General features: G+C 40.7%; 1 protein-coding gene and 1 long non-coding RNA gene across 3 annotated transcripts in view; both read left to right on the top strand.

Moving 5' to 3' along the window:
- Nucleotides 1-2801: 2801 nt before the first annotated feature.
- LOC120604353 (uncharacterized) lies at nt 2802-3426 on the top strand. The gene is made up of 2 exons (XR_005653313.1): nt 2802-2899; nt 3236-3426. It is a non-coding gene; the product is annotated as an uncharacterized LOC120604353 (long non-coding RNA).
- A 12915-nt stretch (nt 3427-16341) lies between these two features.
- Nucleotides 16342-22373, top strand: part of GLCE (glucuronic acid epimerase) — an 87798-nt gene continuing 81766 nt past the window's right edge. Inside the window, exon 1 of one of the 2 annotated variants that reach the window (XM_039865193.1) lies at nt 16342-16477. The gene's annotated coding sequence lies outside the window, so the exon portion shown is untranslated. The remainder of the gene's footprint in view (nt 16478-22373) is intronic. The other variant, XM_039865195.1, reaches the window with a different exon arrangement.

Genomic DNA, 22373 nt, shown 5'->3' with positions numbered 1-22373 from the left:
GCTCTGTAAACAAGAGAGTATTATGAAAATACTGAGGTTCCTCACTTGTTCTCTCTCTTTCTGCTCTCTGTCACCTCCCTAAAGTATAAGCAGCTGCCTTTGGTCCAGACCTATCAAAGAAATGTCATAAAACCATTTTTCAAAATGTCAAATGCCTATGTACTTTAGCCCAAAGTAATTAAGGCCTTTTATTCTCACCAAGTCACAATGCAGAAGGCTGGGAGTTTCCAGAATGTGCCCCTTCTCCTCCAACCTGAACTAATGGAAATCAGGACTGAAGGCTGAGTCCATGAGAGCCCTTCGGTGCCACAGAGGCCTGGCCTGACTTTGGCCCATCTCCAGCAGTGACCACAGAGTGCTAAATAATAACAAGGTTGAATTATTTATCCAGGGGCCAATGACACATGATGGCATGGTCCACTTCTAGCCGAGTGCCAGGGTCCCAAGGTCTAAGGTGAATGAATGCCAGAGGCAGGTCTGTAATCCTGGTCTGTAGAAAATCACTCCCAGCCCCAGAATGATTCCACCTCCTACAAAGCAGGCACAGCAAGAACGCAGTGCCTGGAGGGCAACTAACATTTCAGTGACATTACTGGGTGTTTATGCTGAGCCAGATATTTGTATATACATTTCCCCATTTCATCTCCACAGCAACACTTATTTTCTCCATTTTTCCTGATAAAAAATTGAGGCTCATGCTCCAGGTTACACAGTTGGCAAGGGGTAGAGTCAGAATGAATGCCTAGGTCTGACTTATTTCTAGGACACTATGTGGACTTTCTCTTAGAATTTCTCTTACCTGACAGTTTTAAAAGCCCAATCTAAGAAGTTCAGGTGGTGCCAAGAACAGTCTCGGGGAGCGATAGATTTTTAACGTGGTTTTTAAAGCCCTTTGTGATCTGGTCCCATTCTAGCTTCTTTTTATTGCAGACACAGTGATCAGAATCATCTGGAAGCTTTAAAATACAGATTCTTGTATTCCATCCCTGGTTTACTGTAATCTTAGTACTTGGAGCTAAGATCCAGGAATCTGTTTTTAAGCCTCCCAAGTGATATGATGGTCAGTTGGTTTGGAAACCATCATCTTACATAAACTTCCTCTTTATTCTTTTTCCAAATTACCACTTATACTCCTATTTCTATGTATTGGCTTCATGCTATGAATTTCCTTCAGATTAGCTTTTCTCTACTTCCACCCACCATTCTTTTAACCCAGCTCACACCCCATCTATAAAGACCTTGATCACCACAGCTTCCAGGAATGGACCCCTCACCTGTATTCCATGAACATCTTTGGCTCTCAACTGGCACATATGTGAGTTGGAATGTGAGTTTGGAAGCTATAACAGAGACCTAGAATAATAATTTTGCCTCATTTAACACCTAGAAATACATTTGTCCTCCCTGATAGTGCAAAAATAATCAGTCCAGTGGTGGCTCCAGGACAGCAGGGACCCAGACTTCTGCTATCTTGTTGCTCACCTCTAGGACAGTGCCTTTGTTCATGTGGTCCAAGATGGCTCATCACCATGCCCACATTCCAGCCAGTAGGAAAAGGGAACATGAGGCGAAGGACAGCAATGACCCAGGAGATGCACAGAACAATTCAGATCACATTCCACAGTCTAGAACTTGATCACATGACCATGCTTAGCTACAATAAAGACTGAGAGATTAAGCTTTATCCTGTATGACTACATGCCCAGTTAAAATGGGGAGTTCTGTTAACTGTGGAGAACAGGTATTGGGGAACAACCTAACAGGTTTGTAATTTTCTGTTTATGTCTGTGTTTCCAGCTAGACCATAAGCTCTGTGAGAAGTGGGCCCCTGACTCATACCTGTTTGTAATCCATCTAGGTATCTGACATATGGAAGGTACCTGGTTGGCAAGATAGATTAGAGTGATTGACAAAGGTCTGGAATGTAGGTCAGATTTCTATTCTAGTCTTTATTCTCTGTAATTTAGGGAAAGTTTCTTAACTTCTCTGGGCTTCAGTATCACAGAATCATAAATTTTAGTTGGAAGGCACTTTAGATATTATCTAGTTCAACCGTCTCATTTTATAGATGAATAAACTGAAAAAACAGAAAGGGTAGTGACTAGTTCAGGACACAAAACTTCATAAATAGAAGAGCCAGAGCTCAAATCTCCTAGCAGCCAACTCAGCTCAACACTAAATTATCTCTCCATATCTGAAAAATGGGTATGAGGGACAGATGACCTCTAAGCTCCCAACTCAGAAACTATGATGCATATACATAGTCACATTTCTATCCCTCAATCAAATTAGATACAAAGGTATCATGGAACCACTGCATCCTGCTGAATCCTGCTATATGCTTCAGCAGCCTAGACAGTCATTAAAGAGGCAGAAAAGTTCAGAGGGTTGGTTCCAAGGTCATCTAAGAAGGAAATCTAGTTGGGGAAGCAAGGGAGAGAGACTTGGATGATCCTATTCTTTGGTCGCAAGCAGCAATATCCAATATTCTGAGAGGATGCTGCTCCAGGTGCCATGGAGCATCTGCCCTCAGGGAATTTGGATTCCAGGTCACACACAGTTAAATAGCAGTGGGAGAAGGTGTACGTAACATTAAACAGCAGAAATGTCATAAGGCAAACTGGCCATAATAATAATAACAGCTTCCATTTATTGCTCAATTGCAGTGTGTGCCCCACTCTGTGATAGGTATTTATTTTATAGGCTTGATCTCATTAAATTCTCACGACAAGCTTCTGGGATTACTGAAGGTCATGCAGCTGGTAAGTGGTGATTAATTGTCAGAGGAGTGGTGTGAAGACAATAAATTATGGAGCAGTTCAGGAGAGAAGCCTGTGGATAGAGTCGTCTGGGAAGGCTCTGGGGAGGAGGAGAGAGTTAAACTGGACCCTGACAATAGGTGAGATCTGTGGAAGGGGAGAAAAGGGGACAAGTGAGTGTGGGTGGCAAAAGCAGCATATGTACAGGGAGCACCAAGTAAAGAAATTCCCAGATAAGGTACGGGAGAAGTAAACACAAGGATAAACAACCAAACTGTGGAATTGTGAGGCTAGGGAGTAGTGGAAAAGAATGACATACCCACTGATCATTCTTGGAGAGGGGATAACAAGTCATGCTGGAGTCCCATAGCTCACATATAACCCATTGCAAAATGAAAGAAAAAAAAGTGACTGAGAAACTCGAAAGGCAATTGGTGTCAAGTGGCTTATAAAAAAGTATTTATCTTTTTATCTAGGAATCTCCCCTCTAAAGAAAACTTCAGAGGCAGTATGAAAGCTGGAAACAACTAGATGTCTAACTATAGTAGAATTGTTGAATATATCATGATGCATGTATATGACTAAATATCATATTGCTTCTAGAAAACATACATTGAAGAATATGAAATGATACCACATAGTGTCCAATAAAGAAACAGAATGCAAAGCTGTTGTACAAATTTTTAACTTTGAATTATATATGTACATATAACAAAATTGTAAGTGTGTGTGTGTATGCGTGTGTATACATCCTCATACAGAAAAAAGACCAGAAGGAAAGACACCCATCATATTTACTGTGATTATTATTGCAAAGTGGGAATAAGGGTGGTTTAGTTTTTTCTTTAGACTTTTCTATATATGCCAAGTTTTATTCAGTGAACATATACTTTTATAGTAATAAAAAATGTTTATTTAAAATCTTTTAAAATATAAAATCTCCATACTCTTCCATGAAAGACTATAATAAACATTTTACTTTGTTTTTAAAGATAATTCATTATCTCATCCTCGAGTATATAGACACTAATATTCCAACCAAATGATTGTTCGGTAATTACTGAATCCATAGATTTTTTTTGAAAGCTCATTTAAACTTGATATTCCTGGGTCCCCGTGTAAACCTCTCAGCTCCATGGCTCCCACTGGATCAGAAACACTAAAGTCTCCCATTAATGTTCTCTGTTGCCATTTAGATAAATCGCCTTCCCCAGAGCCATAAATCCTAAATGAACGACACCCTTATTTCAGGGGACAGGCACCAAAGCCCTTTTCAAACTCAATGATTTATGAATCTGTGGCTTTCAGAATGTCAGAGGTCCTTCATCAATACCCACAGGGCCTTCCCAGGTATAGGAATGCATCACATCAGATGGAAAGCCATTACTGTACTCAGGTCAATGGTTTTCACCTTTATTCTTCCTGCTTGGTTTGGTTTGGGGGTTTATTTTTTCCCTTTCATTGAAATAGTTGGGATATTAGCTGAGTAAGAGAGGCAGTGCATTAAATATGACTTGATCAGAATTCCAGCCTGCCTTTGCCCTCTCTGCTGTAGGGGCAACAAGGAGGTTAATAACCGAGAGAGGTCCCTACGCACTTAACCACAGTGCAGCATCCCATCACCAAGTGACAATTAGGAACTCTCCGTGAATGTCAATGACGGGTGATCAGAGCTTCACCCAAACCAGGCAGACCTCTGCATTGCATTAGCTCAGCTCTCCATTCATCACTCAGCTGACAGCCTCCAGAGCTCCATGTGGATAGAGCACGTGGATCAGTCTTTCTGTTTTACCTAACGAAATGATCTATGCTACTAGGACTGAGTGGGAGAGGTGCAGGGGAGGGAACGAGAGAAATGAAACAGGCTTGTCTTTGGCATGCTTGGGCAACAGCTCAAAGTGTCTGTTTGAGACTTGAAAAGAAATACATCGCACAGTGATCTTGCTTGTCCCTGCTTGCAACTTTCTGGCTCTCAGACAAGAATGGTCCTACCTTAAATAGTTCTCTTTTTGCAGGCAGCATGACAAATTGGACCAAGCACATAGCCAGCTTTGTGATTTTGGACAAGTCACTCTGGACCTATGTTTTCTCATCCTTAGAATGAATAGGTTGGATGAGAACAGTGATTTTCAAATGGAGTTTCTCAAGGTCTTATGGTTCCATAGTGATACCTCAGAACCTACAAAGGCAGGCAGGTAGGGAAGTCAGTGAATGCCAGGCACAGCCGTTTCACATAAGCTTATTGAGTTTTATTTGTAAACTATTTTAAAATGTGCAGAGCATGGTCTTACATAATAATCTCATTTGATCTGCACAACTTTGTGAGGTAGTCAGGATATCGATTCCAGTTCTTATTGCTGCATAACAAACCACCCCGAAACTTGATGGCATAAGACAATCATTTTATTATGTTCATGGATTCCTTGGGTCAGGATTTCAGACAGGCACAGCAGGAAATGCTTTCTATGATCTATGATGTCTGATACCTCAGCTGGAAAGACTCAAAGGCTAGGGTTGACTCATTGGTCAAGGGCTAGATTCATCTGGATGTGTGTTCACTCACATGTCTGTCTGCTGGACACCTACACATGGCCTTTCTCTGTGGTCTTGTCACAGGGGTTAGTTTGGTCTTATTCACACAATAGCAGCTGAGTTCAAATAGCTGGTATTCCAAGAGCAAGGCAGATTGCATGGCTTTTTATAATCTTCACTCAGAAGTCACATAATGTTGCTTCTGCTGTACTCCATTGGTTGAAGCAGTCCCAAAGTTTTACTGATGATTTAGGAAGAGAATAAGATGGTACGAGAATCAATGTCACCTGTAAGAAGAGCTTGTGGAGTGGTAGACAGTGTTGTGGCCATGGTTGGAAAGTACAATCTGCCAAGCTCTCTTCCTTTGAAAGATGAAGAGACAGACAAAGAATTAAGACACATCTACTGAGGGCAGAGCTAGGATGTGATCCATTTTCTTCATATTTGAATTTCTTCTACTCTATCATGCTGCTTTTGGCTCTGGGCTTTATCTTTTTGAATTAACTGGTCATTAATTTAATGAAAAGACTCATTCAAATATGAATCCTCATCTTGGTGTTGTGTGACCAGCCCAGGAAAACAACATCTTCTAGTGGATGGAACATTTTGGTCTCATCTGTTCTCAGAAAATTGGAATGTTATTGTGGTGATGGTTTTGCAATATATACAAATATTGAATCATTATATTGTACAACTGAAACTAATATAATGTTGCATGTCAATTACACCTCGATAAAAAAAGAAAAGAAAAGAAAATGGAAGTGAAAAATATATATATTTTATTAAAATTAAGGTGCAAGTCTAGCTTCCAGTCCAGCATCAGAAGTGGAATCAGTACTTAGCAAAACGTTTTGTTGTCTTTTTAAGGAATCAACATTTAATGTTAAATCCTTTTTAATGGCAAGGCCATATAAACAATCTACTTTGATGCTTCAATTGTTTCTACTTGGAACTTATTTCTCTTCATCCATTCTCACAACACCTAAGTGTACTTACTTTCAATTTACCAATGAGAAAAATGAGAGACTGAGAGCCAAGGATATAGGGGAAGAGTTGGACTTTGGGGGAATTTGTGAAGTATAAAAATTTTCACAGATCCAGCAGCCATCAGTTGGGAAGTGACAATGTCTGGTCCTATGTTGGACACAGAATCCAGAGACAAGTTAATAATGGTCCCTGCCATTGAGGACCTCACAACCTAGAGGAGAATGTATCTAACATAACCACTGCAAGAGAGGGCCTGACCAAAAAGGCGATGGAACACGGAGAAAACAGTAACACGCACTGCCTGGGAGATTGGCAGGCTTCACAGGGGAGATAATATTTAACCTGCACTTTGAGGTAGAGGTTAGAGCTGTTCAGGCAGAGTTCATGGAGTAGAAAAAAGTCCATCATGAGGAATAAACATGGGAAGCACAGAGACATGAAAGTACATGCAAGCTAAACATCTGATCAGTGATGGAGGAAGGTGTAAAAGATGAAAGGAGGCTGGAGTAGTAAGTTGAGGTCACATTGTAAAGGAGTATCAGTAGCATACCTCCCTTCCTGTGAGCTTTACCTTCCTCATAGTCCCACTTTACTCTCACTTCTGAGATCCTGTTCTCTGCCTTTCCATGATTAAATTCTATTCTAGAAAGTGTGATATCAGTCATTTGCAATGTAGTGTAAATGAGATTATCTATAGCCTATAAGCTATAGCCTATAAGTTCTTTTTTGGGGAGGTTTTTTAAATTAGAAATTTAATTTCAGCTTATAAAACAAAAGGCTGTCTCTCTTATTCGAAAGAATGTTCATTTGGCCAGTGAAACCTCAGCCACAGTCTTGAGTCTTGTGGGGAAACATCTATCACTCTTCACCAGACACAGAATCCTGGGCTCAACTAACCATTTGTCCAGTTCAATGTGCCTGTACCATCCTTGATCATTTTGAGCTCCCTCAGTCCCTGGATGAGAGCTTTAATTATCCCGAGAGCTGCTAACTACTTCTTCTAATAAAACACAGTACACCCCATAATGATCAGCTATAGAACTCTTATCCTTCATATACAGCAAGCCAAACTTCTAAGCATGGGGCAGAATGTAAATGTTAACAATCTCATAGCTCATTGCCTATAAAAACTCTTTTATGAGTGTCTAAGTAACAGGCGATTGTCCAGTGCCTGCAGCTAAAGTGATAATTCCACCTCCTACTAGCTGAATGAAATGAGTGCTGATTCACTATATGAGAACATGTGGGTTATAGTGACATTCAGGGAAAGCCAGACTTCACCAACACATTGACACTGTTCATCCACAGTACTTCAAGGGAGGAATGAGAAAATTTCCTTGGGCACTTGGTTTCCTTTCCTTGTTGATTGATGTCAGGTACCATCTGACCTCCTGGCTCATCAGTGCCCCTCTTCCCCTACCACTTGTTGCTAATTTTGAAGTCTTTCTGACTTGGTGTTAGAAGGCAAATGATTAATCACGAAGCTCCATTCTTGCTGCTTTTTCTCAGATTACTCTTAACTTCTTCCCACCATCTCCCACATTCTGACTCCATAGATGGTCTCCTGACTTTTGTTTTACTTCTTGGACTCCCACAATGTGGTTAGCTTTTCTTCATGCTCTACTGTCCTCCGACTGTGATTCCCAAGGGCACGTTGTACCCTGCTATAATCAATGCTCTACCAGATCCCTCCCTGAGGAATTATCACCCCCAGAAGATTGACATCGAGTCAGCCATGCTGTGACTACTGCTTATGTTCCTCTGACATGTCCCTGGGTTAGGAAAGAGATTCTTGCCTTGTTCTCTTGTGTCCAAGCCTCTGCCTTGTGCTGCAGTCCTATCCACCAGGTTTATATCTTATCCTTTTGCTCCCACCTCTGCCCTGCCTGATTCCTTTCTAAATGCTCCATTTCGTTCCTTCGGGATGAGGGTCCCATCTTGCGCTCATTGTGAAAATTGTGCCTTCGGGGGCTGGAGTCTGGTGGAAGGAGAGCCCCAGTCCTTGGATCTCAAGACTCCCCTTGTCATGCTCAGCTCAGGACGAGCTATGGCTGCTCAAGACCCTGATCTTGACTCTAACCCCTTTCCTGTCCATCTCATCTCTGGTCACTGCACTTTGTCTTCCTTCGTGGACTGCTTGCTTCCATTTGTTGCTGGGTCTACCCAGAAACCTGCCATATCTCATCAATTAAGCCAACTGCTATGACAGCCCCAAATCTCAGCAGCCTAACAGATAACAGGTTTATTTCTTACCCACATAGTTCAGGTGTCTGCCACATGGTGATTCAGAACCCACTCTTTTATCCAGTGCTCCCTCCACCTTCTGGAGTATTGGAATCTTTAACTGAACCTTAATTCCAAGGTCCCAGAAGATTAAGGAGGAGATAGAGCAAAAGATATCTCAGGAGATTTTAGGGCCTGGCCAAGGAGTGGAGTTCATTGCTTCTGCCCTCATCACTAGCTAGAACTAATACCTGGTGGCTAAATTGTGCAATCTTCCTGTGTGTCGGGGGGAAGTGGAATGGTTAGTGTACAAGTAGCATTGTCTCTGCTATAGAGTGAAGGCATTTGTTTTTTAAGGGTTATCTCCTCTCTCTTCCTCCCCATCCCCAGTTCATCATTCTGTCCAAAGCCTAGAAAGGACTGGACTCCTGAGAAGACATCTTAGAAGTGACAGAAGTTGTGGACCAGGTTTTTTTTCTTCCCACTACCTGAGCAGAAGATGGACCCCAGGGTGGGAAGCCCTCTGTAAAGAACCTCAGGCCCTACATAATCTCACAAACTGGGCTCTTTTTGACAAGTGTCAGCCTTTCCTTTCTTCTAAGAAATAGTCTCTTTTCCCTCCTGGGGACTTGTTTAGAGAAGAGATACTCAAGTGATAGGTGCTTCACAAATATCTAGATGGAGGGGGAAAATGGCATGAAGAATAATTTAGACAAAACAATGTAGATTGCTATGGAAACCATCTCTAGAACACACTGGGGAGAAAGAATCATTGTTAACATGTTTCATATTTTGCAGAGATATCCAATCACCAAATTCAATTCCGGAAACTTCAGTCATGCTGCCTTCAAAATGGTAGGGTTGTTAGAGTCACAGAACACATGCTGGTTTTCAGGAGGCCCTTTTCTTACCCATCTAATAATCTTTAATGAAGATAATGCTTTAATTAAGGCAACTTACTGTTTCCCCATTGGTTAATTTGAAATCAGTGAAAGGTCAAGTTACCACTAACACAGAGAGTTGACAAAGATATTCCAGAAGTATTTTTATTCTGACAGCAGAGGCTTATAAGAATATGGGGAAAATATGTATTTAATTGAAATGCACGCAAGAAAATAGAAGGTTTATCTTTTGTATTGCGTGGAAAGTGAAAGTGAAGCTGTCTTAAACTATGCAAAAGCAGTATTTCTCATATTTTTCTGCTTCGACACATGTACAAAATTCTATAGGTGTGGATAACTCGTGGTCAGTAATAATGATTTAATATGGCTGTTTAAACAGGACCTCTAGGGGTTGCTAATGAACAGTTTGCTTCAGATGCTACTAAAAAAAATGTCAGAAGAAGGGCAGTGGCTTTTTTTTTTTTTTTATAAGCGAGACCTCAGAGATGTAGGATGACCATGGTCTAGGTGCTGGGCCTCAATCCTGCAGGTACAGGGGGCTCTATCTCTGCTTGTTCCCCAGCTTTCTTGAAGAAAAGATGGATGTCTTCTCCATAGAAGACAAAGCCATTGTCTTACCTTTTGATCCCAGGAAACAGTTAAATGACAAGTCATACTCCATGCATCTGAGACTTCTGGAGAATATGTTTGTGTTATCTTCTCTCCTTTCCTTGTCCCTAGTTTTCCCAATACATGATATATGCAGGCTCAGGGAGAAAAAAGCCAATTTGCTTGCCTGAAATAGATGCCCAGCTTTGATAAAATTATAGGATTTCTTCCTTATCTTCTTTCATTTCCTCCTACAAATATTTGCTGAGCATGTACTGTGTACAGCGGGTCCTCAAATAATGTTGTTTTGTTCAACATCGTTTTGTTATAACATTGATGAGAAAAAAATCAATTTCTGCCTGGAGCTACCGTGTGTAGTTTGCACATTCTCCCCATGTCTGCGTGGGTTTTGTCCGGGGACTCGTTTCCTTACACACCCCAAAGATGTGCACAGGAGGTGAACTGGCATGTCTACATTGTCCCCATCTGAGTGAGTGTGGGTGTGGATGTGAATGGCCCTGTGATGAAAGGGTGTCCTGTCCAGGGTGGGTGCTCGCCTTGTGCTCTGAGGTGCCAGGATAGGTTCCAGCTACCAGCAACCCTGACATGGAATAAGTGGGTTGGAAAATAATTCTCTTGTCTTCATTAATCTTTCTTAAATGTATATACAGCTCACATTTACTTCAGTGTTTACTATTATAAGTGTTTTGGGTCTTTATTTAGAAGTTTGGCGAAATATGCTATAGGAACTTAATTCTTGTTAATATCAATTAGCCTATGGGAAAATTGGTTTCATTACACATCATTTTTCTTAAAGTCATTTTCCAAGAACCTATCCACATTAAGTGAGGACTTAGTGTATCTGGCAAGGGGGAATAGATTGGATTAGCTCAAATGAGGTTCTTCTCTGGGGCAAGGATATTGCTGAACTAAAAAGCAGGGTTCTATTAGAAGGAAGAAGGGGGTGGGGTTCTTGCCGTTGGCTAGGTAACCAAGAGTTACTGCCAAGGTGCCTTTTCATCAGCTTATCTGCTAGCGATTGAGAACTTACTACATGCAAGAAACTGTATATTTCTGATTCTTATCTAGTCCATATGGCTTTTTTTATTTAATGGCAGGAACCATGGTTTACACTTCAAATCTTCACAAAACCTTGTACTTAGTAGCCATTCAGTAAGTATTTGTTAATTTTTTTTTTTCAATTTAATGGTGAAGGATTGAGAAAATGGTATAGAATTCATTTTTTTCTGGAATTGTGTGATTCCAAGACTTAATTTTTGCCCTCACTGCTAAAGGAAATGGAAAATCACCACATTTGTGTTACGGTCATTTAAATTCTGGAGATGTAAATGAATCTCAATATATCTTCTTGCTGTTAAGTTATATCCTGGCCAACTTGTAAGTTATTGGACTCTTTGTGTATGTGGCCCATCTATATGACTTTTACATATATAAAATGAATTTAGACAGGCAACATATGTAGCTTGGCTAACCGATCTCCTTTTTATGTGGCTTTTCCTCTTTTTTTTTTTTTTATTTAATAGGGAAATTGATCTCCCACTGAATCTTAATTCGCTATGTTAAGACTTCAGAAATATAGTTTTATATTCAGAAAGAATTTCAATCTTCTTACTGTCAAACACTCTGCTCTCACATGGGCACTTAATATTGTCAGGATGTCAATTTAATTTTGATAGGGCCCCCACAGATGGAATTTTCAACTTTTTATGCTAGGTTAATATAGATTGATAAGAGGATGTTTGAGGGTTTTCCTTTCTGTTTTCATGGAAACATATACTTTCCCATAAGATTGGATGACAGTAATATGTTTGTGAGGTACTCTAAGCTTTTGAGAGTGGTAAGTTTCTGTACTGCTCCAGGCCTACTATTAACTGCTTCTAAATGGCTCCAAGGTTGTTGTTATTTCCAAGTGCTGTGATGCTCTTAATAGTCTGAAGGCACTGGAATCTTTGCTCCCACCAAGAAATGTTTTTTTTGTTTTTTTGTTGTTGTTTTTTTTCCCCACCTTCTTTGGTACAGTACCACTTGACCTTCAGATATAGCAAGTTATGGAGACAAATTCCTTGTCCTTTGCTCTTTAGGTAGTTTTAGTGCCTGAATATTGCTAAGATGTGAGTTTTTAGATTTTTGTCCAGGAGTAGGAGTAGACTGAACTAATCTCAAGACTCTTGTATTAGCTAGCTATGGCTGCATAACAGGATGTTAAAATGAAGTGGTTTAAAACAATAGACATATTTTATCTCACAGTGTCTGGGTGGATTCTGGGAGAGGCTTAGCTCGGTGGTTCTGGTTGAAGGACTCTCATGAGGTTATATAAAGGAGTTGGCCTGGAGCTACAAGCATCTGAAGGTTAAATAGGGTTAGACTGGGCTTTCCAAGGTGGCTCATTCACACAGCTATTGGCTGTAGGCCTAAGTTTCTTGCCATGTGCGCCTCTGCTTAAATGTCCATGTAACAACAGCTGGCTTTCTGCAGAGTAAGTGATCAAAGAGAGAGTGATCAAGGAAGAGGCTGCAGTGCCTCTTACAACCAAGTCTCAGAAGTCATACACTGGCACGTCTGCCATATTCTCTTTGTTAGAAATTAGTCACTAGCCTAGCCCATACTCAGGGTGAGGGTAATTAAACTCTACCTCTTGAAAGAAAGTATATCAAAGAATTTATGGACATAATTTAAACCACTACAACTCTCTTGATGTCACCCCTATGTTACTGGGTATTTGCAAAAAAAAAAAAAACACCCCAAATCAGAGGTTTGTGGTCAGCAAATGGACAGGTGAACACTGCTCCCTCAGTCTTGGGGTGATTCATACAGAATTTCAGCCTTCCAACCTAACCAAATAGGTGCTCCCCCCAAACTCTAAAAGGATGGAGTGGAGGTTGGGTCTGAGAAAGCCAGATTTCTTTTAGCTTTTCAAATAATATTGTCTTCTGTGCCCCCTGTGAATATGCAGTGGTCAGGAGGGAGCTCTTCCCAGGGCATGTGCAGAGAGTAGGACAGCAGTAAAGATGTGTGTTGAACAGGGATAGGTGCGTTTGGTTGTATTCACCTGGACTAATTGGTCAGACATAGACAGTAGACGGTAAGACCAGAGTAAGAAGTTAGCTGTTTCTGTTCTGCTGCTGGTTGGCAAAGACCAGCCACAGATGGTGAGAGTGAGGCTATGAGAAGAATCCAGTCTTGGGATCAAGCAAGTGCCAAAGCCTCCCGCTGAAATCATCCACAGCACCCCTGAGAGATATGCAGGATCTGTGGGCAAAATTCCAGGCTTGGATCTTGAAAATAGAAACCATGGTAGTTCTGGCTCTTAGCACACAATGCAAGGAAGGGAGCACTTGGTACCAGGTGGAGAGGTTGTGAGAACAGAGTGTGACTGTCAGGCCACAGAGTGAAGCATCGTGCCATAAAGACAGATGGTGAGAGGGGTGCTCCCATCTGTGGTGGCTTACTGCCTTTTCAGTGCTCATCCTGCCTGTGTACCCTTCACATAGGGCCTCTTCTAGAGCTTCTACTTCCAAAGCATTTTATTTTATTTTATTATTTTTTCAAAGCATTTTAATTTAGAAGTCAAATGTTAGTGTTCCAAGCTTTAGTCCAGATTAAGAGCACTTCATAACTTTTCCTTTTTCTTACATTTAAAGACACCTGGGTTTCTGACACACTAATAAGGGAATCATAGAATTGAAAAATTTATGAAAGCAGGCATTGGAGAGAGTAGAGTGAAGAATAAAGTTTCTTTCCAGTACATTCCTGCCATTAAGATACCAGTGCAAGAGCAGAGGGGATGGGAAACATAGAAAACACTCAGATTTATACTTCAAGAAACAGATCTACTACATATGTCATTACTCTACTAAAGAAATTCTGAGGCTCTTCTGCTAACACCTATAGCAGCAGGAGGGAGGAAACTACCTGTAAGGGGACCTTCTCCAGCTGCACTCCTACATACTGAGCAGGAGCCCACCAAGCCAAAGGAACGTGCCAGCCTGGAGCTGATTTTACCCCTTAAAACCTCCAGGTACCCAGAAGCCAGAATTCCCTTTCTAATCCTGAACCTGTATCCAGGGCCTATGTGTATGTCTCCTCTAGATCCTGAGATATTACTTCTGGGCTGGTGGAGTAGCCAAGAAATGACAGTTTTGTAGAGGGAAAAGTGGGAATAAAGACTGGACATGTAGGCTCAAGTGCCCAGTACATTGCAGTATGGGGCCGAACTGTCGGTAGGAAGCAAAGGAGGGAAGATTGCTCTGTGTGGGGACCAGCTCTCCCTGTTCCAGCAGGGAATTCTGAGAAGTCCCAGAATTCTAAGTGCAAACCTGGTCTTCCAATTTTTTAATTTCACAGATTGTTGGCTTGTTTTATAACTTTTACATATTTAGACATTTGATATGTGGGCCTCCAAGTGTAGCCTTTTTGTGAGCCCTACAACTGTTATGGTTGGTTATGGTTCCCCATTTGATACAGAAGCAAGCCGATGCAGCTTGCCTTGGTTTTTAAGGCCTTTTACTATTGGCTCTTCTGCAGTAATCTCCCATCCACCAAAATGACCTAACATAGCCAGGCACTGCCCACATCATTTTCTTAGTGCTCAGGTTCACCCTATTTTTCTCCGAAAGGCCCCTGTTTCTGCCTTGCATTTGGATGGGCCACACTACTGTTTTAAGACCCAGCCCCAAGTCATGCCTCTTTACCTTGGACTGTTCTAATAGCTCTTGTCTGAGTCACTTATTGGCACTCAAAGTGTACAACCATGTATAGTCATGTTTCTTATTACATACAAGATGCGGTTATAAGATAGGGAGACATCAATATGCAACCATTTTCAAACCAGGAAAGGAGACAAAAGAAAAAATAAAAAAAGAAAAGAAATTCCAGGAGAGTAGTGAGAGAATCAGAAGAATGTGGTTAGGGAGGTACCAATGGAGGACATTGGTCAGCATTGTCAAAAGCCAGATTGGTCATTGGGAAAGATGCCTCCCAATAGACCATTTGTCTATTAGGAAAGAGGTCTTTTGTGACCATTGGGGGAAAAACAGATTGTGTGGGCAAAAGCAACATTATAATGAGAAAAATAGAGATTGAAAAGTAGAGACATTAGATTCACTTTAATGTTTCTCAAGAAGTATGATTCTGAGAAGAATGGAGATAGAATAGCTTGAGAGGGTAGAAGAGGTAGGGTGGTTTTGTTCTGTTCAAAAGATGGGGAGTTTGAGTGTGTTTGTGGGAGAAAAGAACTAAATTAGATGGGGGAAATTGATAATGGGGAAAGAAAAGATAGTTAATTAAACAAAATCTGGAAATGGCTGAGATCCAGAGCACAAGTGCAGAGGTTAACCTTGATGAGGAGAAAGGGCACTTCTTGCTGTTGTAGGTAAGGAAATGAGGAGGAGATGAATGAAGGCTACAGGATAGGCATAATAATGAAGAAACTGGATGTAAGGGTGAAGAGAGTGGCTGTCATTGTAGAGGTTAGGCTGGGAGAACCTGAATTTTCTGGGGCAGGTCCAGATTTTATATATTTAAATTTCACATTCTTAATTCACTACTTTCACATTTATTCAATGTTCTGTGTGTGACAGACACTGAGGTCAACAGAAATACAGCTTTTCATGTAATTTTGGAATTAGCTATATTGGTGACTCAAGTGAGATTTACTTTTTACTTTTCTAGAAGGCTTTAAATAGAAATAAATGCGCGAATCAGAAGAAAGTCCTTTGTCAGACCAGCTGTCTCTAGTTGGGGTTTGGAAAACACAGGCATCTCAACAATGGCACCCCGTTTTAGGTGGAGAGGGAGGAGAGGCTGAGATGGAGGAAAGGTAGTTTAGACTCGGGTAACCGAGGAGGGTTGCGCCTTCAATCAGGAAGATGTGAACCTTTGCACACTTCAGGCCACGCTGTAACCAAGGGTAACAGCGCCTCTGCCTACACACTTGTGAAGACCAGCTTCTTCCCTAAACAAGGTGTTATCTATGAAGGTTAGGCAGGTCCAGACACAAGCCAAGCCTCGCTATCCAAGTTACCTTTCCGCAAATATCCACTTCCTTTGACTATTTAAGGGTATTGCTACCTTTTCCCCCAGTTTATTGATGAGGGGCCAGGGAGAGCAAGAGGCGGTGGGCGGGGCGAATCACCTTTCCTATTTTATAATTGGTCATAATAGCCTCAGAGTCCCGCCTTCTGCTCCTTCGCCAACAGGCTCTTAAGGCTGTCACTCGAGCTGCCGCTCCCGCCTCTCACCGTGGCCCCGCCCCTCACTGTGGCTGGGATCTCGCGGGAAGAGCAGCGGACTCGGCTGTGGCTGAGTCTCCTGGCTGCGCGCGGAGCGGGAGGGCTCACCTCACACAAGCGCTTCCTCGCGGAGAGGTTGGAGCTGCTGCAGCCGCAGGCCTGGGCCGCTCCTTCTCTGTCGCCTCTTTCTCTTCCTTAGGGCTCCCCAGTCCGCTCGCCCTCCGACGCTGTCCAGGTAAGGAAGCCTGGAGCGCGTCTCCGCTGAGGAGTAGTCGGGGAGCGGGGACACTGAGCATCCGGGGCAGGCGTGCTCCAGACGGGGGCGGCTCCGGGGGCGGCTCCCGGGGCAGCGCGGCGCTGCCTGGTGGGCGCAAGGCTTGGCGGGGTTCGGGAGTGCGAGGAGCGAGGAGGCGGTGTGGTGGGATCCTGTGTGTGCGCCCAAGGGCGGTGTAGCGGGTGCCTAGGCTCTTCCGGGTGTGCAGGCGGTTTATCGGGGGTCCCAGGGCAGTTCTGGCTTGGGATGTGGGTAGGTGGTGGCGTAGAGGGTGCCGAGTCTTCGGGGTCCAGGGAGATTTTTCGGGGTTCTGAGGTTCCTTGACGTAGTGTAGCGGGGTTCCGGGACAAGGGGTCCCTTTATCCGGGTCTTCGGCTTTTTAGGGGCAGAAGATTCAGTTTAGCAAGGTCCTAGGTCTCTGAAGGGGCAGATTATTGGGGTCCGGTGGAGGGGCTTTGAGCGGGAGTGGGCGTATGTTTCGCATTTCTGGAATGAAGAAGCAGTATATTAGGGTTACGGGGACAAGGGTCTGTGTATCGGGGTCTCCAGAATAGAGGCGATGTATCTGCGTCCCGCAGGTGCTGGGCCGGGCGCCTTGGTGGGCTGCTTGGGGCGGAAGGGTTTACCGCGGAGACCAGCGTCTTTACTGGGATTTTTGCTTTGCCCAGAGGGGGGCGGTAACTTGGCATGGTCTCCAATCTTTTCCGGGGCGACAGAGCGCGTTAGTGGGTCCCCGGGTGGTCTTGAACCGAGGGCGCGGCTCAGCGGGCGCTGGGTTGGCTGCGAGCGCGAGGGGCTCTAGTGGCATCCTGAGTCGGCCCAGTGGACACTCTGTGACTGGTCAGCATCCTGGAACAGGTCTTTTCCGTCTAGGTGAGATACTTAGTTGGAGAGTTGATCCGTGTTGTTGCCTAGTTGAAAAAAAAAAAAATTGTGGGTTTGTTCTGCGGTTTTCTTTTCTCTGCCCCAGGATCCCTGTGAGGGCGTGCTGGTCTCTCCACTCTGGGAGCAAGAGTGGCAGCACCTTAGATGGAGATGTAGACTGGGGTTTTTAGGAGGCGAATGTCCCCAGGTTGAGCGTGGACGCCGCTGAAGACTGCGTGGTTTTGGCTTCCCTCTCCTTGGTGATCTGCTTTGGTGATACTGCATTATTAGATACGTATTAAAGCCTTGCCTGAATGTTAGGCAGAGTCAAGTAATGCCGAGAAGTGTGTTCTGCTTCACTTTGTGCTTTGAAAAGCTGTTGTGGAGAAGGTTAACTTCAAGTTTAGCCTCTAACGTACATACTGGAATTTGAAGTCCCAAAGCTAGAACTCTGCAACAGCGTCGTTTGAGACCTGTAAGGGTGACTTACAGAGCTTTTTTAGAGAATCTTGCTTAACAGTTTTATTGTAAAGGTACAGTTAGTCATGAAATTTGCACAGAGTTTTTGACAACTAGCCCAGACTTAGATGGAATTCAAATAAAATGACCTGTATATATGTGTATGTGCTTTTAAAAAAAAAATCTATAGGTCAGAAAGTGCACATTTGCCTGACAATTCTGGTTAGATGGCTCCTGGATCAAATTTGTGGTGACAGAAGGAAATATCTAACTATGGGAGGTGAACACACGGAGTAAATATATATATATATACGTATATATATATATATATGTGTATATATATATATATGTATATATATATATATATATATACATATATATGCCTTACTGTTAAAGTGTGCAGCTGAAACTTATTGATTTCATTAACTAATGTCACCATAAAAATAAATAAATAAAATAAATTAGAATTGCAAAAAAAAAAAAAAAGATAACTACTTGATCCTAGAGGCTTGTAAATGAAATCTCATGTGACAGGCAGTGGAGCCCATCCATACTCATAATAATTCTGTAATTTTAGGTAAACAAACAAATTTAAGTATGCCAAAGCAAAGAATTTTGCCTGCCTTAGTCTTTTTCTTTTGATCTTAGAATCAGAAAGATTAGGGATAATGTGCTTAATCCTTGAATCTTGCAATAATCTTAAAAAACAATGGAATCCCACATAGCAATATTTAACTCTTTGGAGAGCTTAAGTTTTTTGTTTGTTGTTGTTATAATTCAACCCAAAATACCAGATTGACTTTTATAGTTATCAAAACTGATCAGTTGAGCAGATATTTGTTTGGAACTACAGCACTCCCCTAACTAAAAAAAAAAACAAACCCAAAATGTACTTTTGAAAGACAAGTGATAAGTCGATTTTAATAACTTTTTTTTTTAAAGCAGCTTTTCTGATTTCTAAATAAACATATTGATCAGTCGAAAGAAATTTGATTATCTGCTAGGTGTCAAGTACTGGAAGTACAACAATTCCAGCTCTCATGTAACCTACATGGAGAGAGAGAAAGACAACAAATAAATAAATACATAAGATAATTGAAATTCTGGTAAGGAAGAAATAAACACCTTACTGGAGGTTTAGCTCACTTTTTTTTATAACCCCTGAATGATAATATAATTTTTGTCTTTTGTGATAACCGGAAACCAAGCAAGATTATGATCTACCTTCTGAATTATTAAAGAAAGATTAAATTATGATCAGTAGAGTCTGGTTGTTAAATATATGTTGACTCTTTGAGGATTAGCACCTATTGTTATGTAAGCATATAAAAGTCTGCGAGGTCATTCATCAAACTTACCAGTGTTTGGGGGATTCTTCAAGAGAACGTTGCAGAGGCATGGAAGACAGCTATTAATTTTATGCTTTTATATTATTGGAATCTATTACAATGAGCAGACATTACTTAAGTGTAAATTAGAGAACTCGAAAAATTAAAACATTTTGGTCACTATGCAAATTTGTGAAATGTACAATATTTATCAAGTCTTTTGTCAGTGTTGCCCCTTCTGCTTGTGTGTACTAGTGAAGGACAACAATATATTTCAAGGTTCTAAAAATTATAGGGGTGGGGGAGCGCACAACAAAATAAGAAAAAGACTGAGACCTATGTAAAATATTAAAACCTGTTAAAGATGTTGGAAATTTAATTTTATAATTTAATCTTAGGCCTTTCTTTTTTCAAATTTAATTGTTTCCTGAATTTTAGAAAGGAAATTTTTAGATTCCCTACAGACTAATTGGGCGTGTGTTCTGGCAGAGAAGGTGTTATTATTGCACAGACTTCAGGAAGAGATTTCTTTTTGTCAAACATACACATATCTGATAGATATGTTTTTCTTGTAAGGCATATGAAACATAAAAATAGTTTATATGGTTCATTATTACACTGCTGAAAATGACAATAGTGGAGTGTCTTTTGGATTATTAGTTGAAATTCTAGAATCATAAATATATACTAAAGCAGTTTCTAGAAAAGATAACATAAGACATGAATTCCAGTCTTCACTGTGCAACTAATCGTATGATCTTAGGTAATTCCTTAGTCTCTCAGGGCCTCAGTTTCCATATATATAAAATTAAAGCAAGAAAAGTTCCTGTCAATAATCAATATAAACTCCCAATTCCGAGGATTCTATTGCATTGGTTTTTATGTTACAGATCTGCAGAATTATATGTACAAAAAGGGATAGATGTCATAAGAGTAGCTAGTTCTCAGGATATAGTTAATTCGATGTAAATTTTATGTATCATATTATGTCATATAATTTTAGAAGCCTCTTTTTAAAATACATAGGAAATACTTAATTCCAGAATAGATATTCATGAAGATAAATTATTTCCTTTTGATAATTTAGCTTTATCTGTTAAACATTTTTTTTTTTTAATTTCGGATCCCTGGTTCTATAGTAGAATATCTGCATGACCTTATTTAACTTTGAATGTAGAATGAGGTCTCTAGTGTTTGACCCCCTTTAATTTATCCTTTCCACTACTGCCAAGGCGATTTTTCTAAGATACAAATCTGTTCAATGCTTTCTTAAAACCCATACTTCTTTTTTGCCTACAGCATTTAATTCTAACTATGGCTACAAGCCCTTAATCATCTGGCTCATCTTTTGCCTTCTCCCACTGTAAACCTCAAGCTCTAACTGTAGAAATAAAATCAGTTCACTGAAAATGCCATACTGTTTCCTGATTTGGAGCCTTTTCATATACTCTCCCCACTGCTGAGAATGTTTTTCCTTTTCCTGTCTTGCTGACAAAGATGACTGATTTTTCAAGCTACAACTTAAGCACTATCAGCGTTTTTAAGTCTGGTCCTTTTTCTTTCTACCCCACTGGATTATTTACTTTCTGTGTCTTGTTCATGCATTCTCTTATGTTCCTTAGTATGCTGTAATTATTTATGTCTGTCTCCTGGACTCAAAGACAGGGTTATATTTGTCTTATTACTTTTTGAATCTCTATTGCTTATTTTTCATTGTTGGTTTTCTTATGTTTGAACTCTCCATGCCAAGATTAATGTCTTCATAATACCCGAGATGAGTTAAGCCCAAATTTCAGTCTCATCCTACTTTCCTAAAATTTTGGCCTTTTTAAACTGTCTTATTTTCTTGTACCAATGACCTCAAACCGACATGAGATCTGTAGTCCTTATCCTCATATTTAAGGCATTAGACTCACCACAATATAGGAATTAAGGGTTACTCTGTTAAACTTGCAGAAGTATTGCAGAATTTTAAGGCAACCACTAGTTACTATATGTAAAATTCCTAAGAGAGTTATGAAATAGTTTGTATTTCAGATCTTGGACATTATCGATTTCTAGATATTTTACTTTGGCTGCTTTCAATATGGAAAATGATTGTTGCCTGTGTGTATGGCCTTAATAATTGTTTTATATACATTGCCTTTAATTTTCAAAACATATCCTGGACATTTAATAACTTACTCAGGGTCATTATCTACTAAGAAGCAGGCTATGACTAGATTCAGGTCTGTCTTAACTCCAGATTCTATGACTTTTCAAAATGCTACCCTACTGTCTGAATATGACTGCTTATTCAGTGTATTTTAAATTATTAATAGCTACTTTACTCATTTTATAAATTGAAGTAGATTGTATGGTTTATCCATTCAGTTTTTTCAAAAAAGCTAAAGTAGAGAATTTGAGATTAATTGGACTTTAGAGACCAATTAGTCCAACTCCGTCATATAGTATTTGAGGGAACTGTCAAGAGAAGTTGAATGACTCGCTCAAGATCACACAGCTAGTTAGTTGAGTTTCTTTGTTAAGCTAGTTGTGAACATTAGTATTATAATACTATTATTTGGAAAGAACATCAGATGCCCCGACTCCCTCCCCAAGTTCCCAAGACAAAAAAAAAAAAAAAAAAGCCAAGAGTGGTATTTTAGGAAAGTAATGTCGAGGATCTCAAAGTCTTAAGGACATGGCTCAGAGAAAATCCTGACTTTGGATCCTGACACGTGGAGATGCCTCAATGCCTTTACTCATAGTTCCTTAGTCTTAGTTTCTTTCCTTCCTCTTTTTTTCTTTTTTTAATTTTTAAAACACTATCCACAGTTTACTAATCTTTTATGCCTGATTAAGTTGTAATTAGCATCAGCCTTACCAGTAACCATTTTAGTGCCAACCATGGACCAACTACTAAGGATATAAAAAAAAGCATAAAATCTAGCCACTGCTCTGAAGAGGCTTGGTTTATTTGGGAGTGGGAAACAGTATATATTTAATTGCAAGGTAGTATATAAAGATGTCATGAGTGATACAGCTCTGGGAGATGAGAAGATTAGTCAAGTGTGGACTGGGCTACTGTTTACAGAAGTTTCTATGTAGAAAAGATTTGTCTTAAGCTAGTCTTTAAATGAAGAGTTGGAGTGGTATAAAAGGAGGAAAAGATGGGGGGGAAGAACCTCTCAATATATATATATTTTTAAATCTTACCCTTGCTT

The sequence above is a fragment of the Pteropus medius genome, unplaced genomic scaffold (assembly GCF_902729225.1).
Source record: "Pteropus medius unplaced genomic scaffold, Ma_sr-lr_union100, whole genome shotgun sequence".
NCBI lineage: Eukaryota > Metazoa > Chordata > Mammalia > Chiroptera > Pteropodidae > Pteropus > Pteropus medius.
Note: the sequence above shows the minus strand (reverse complement) of the source record. Positions and strands in the feature narration are given on the sequence as shown.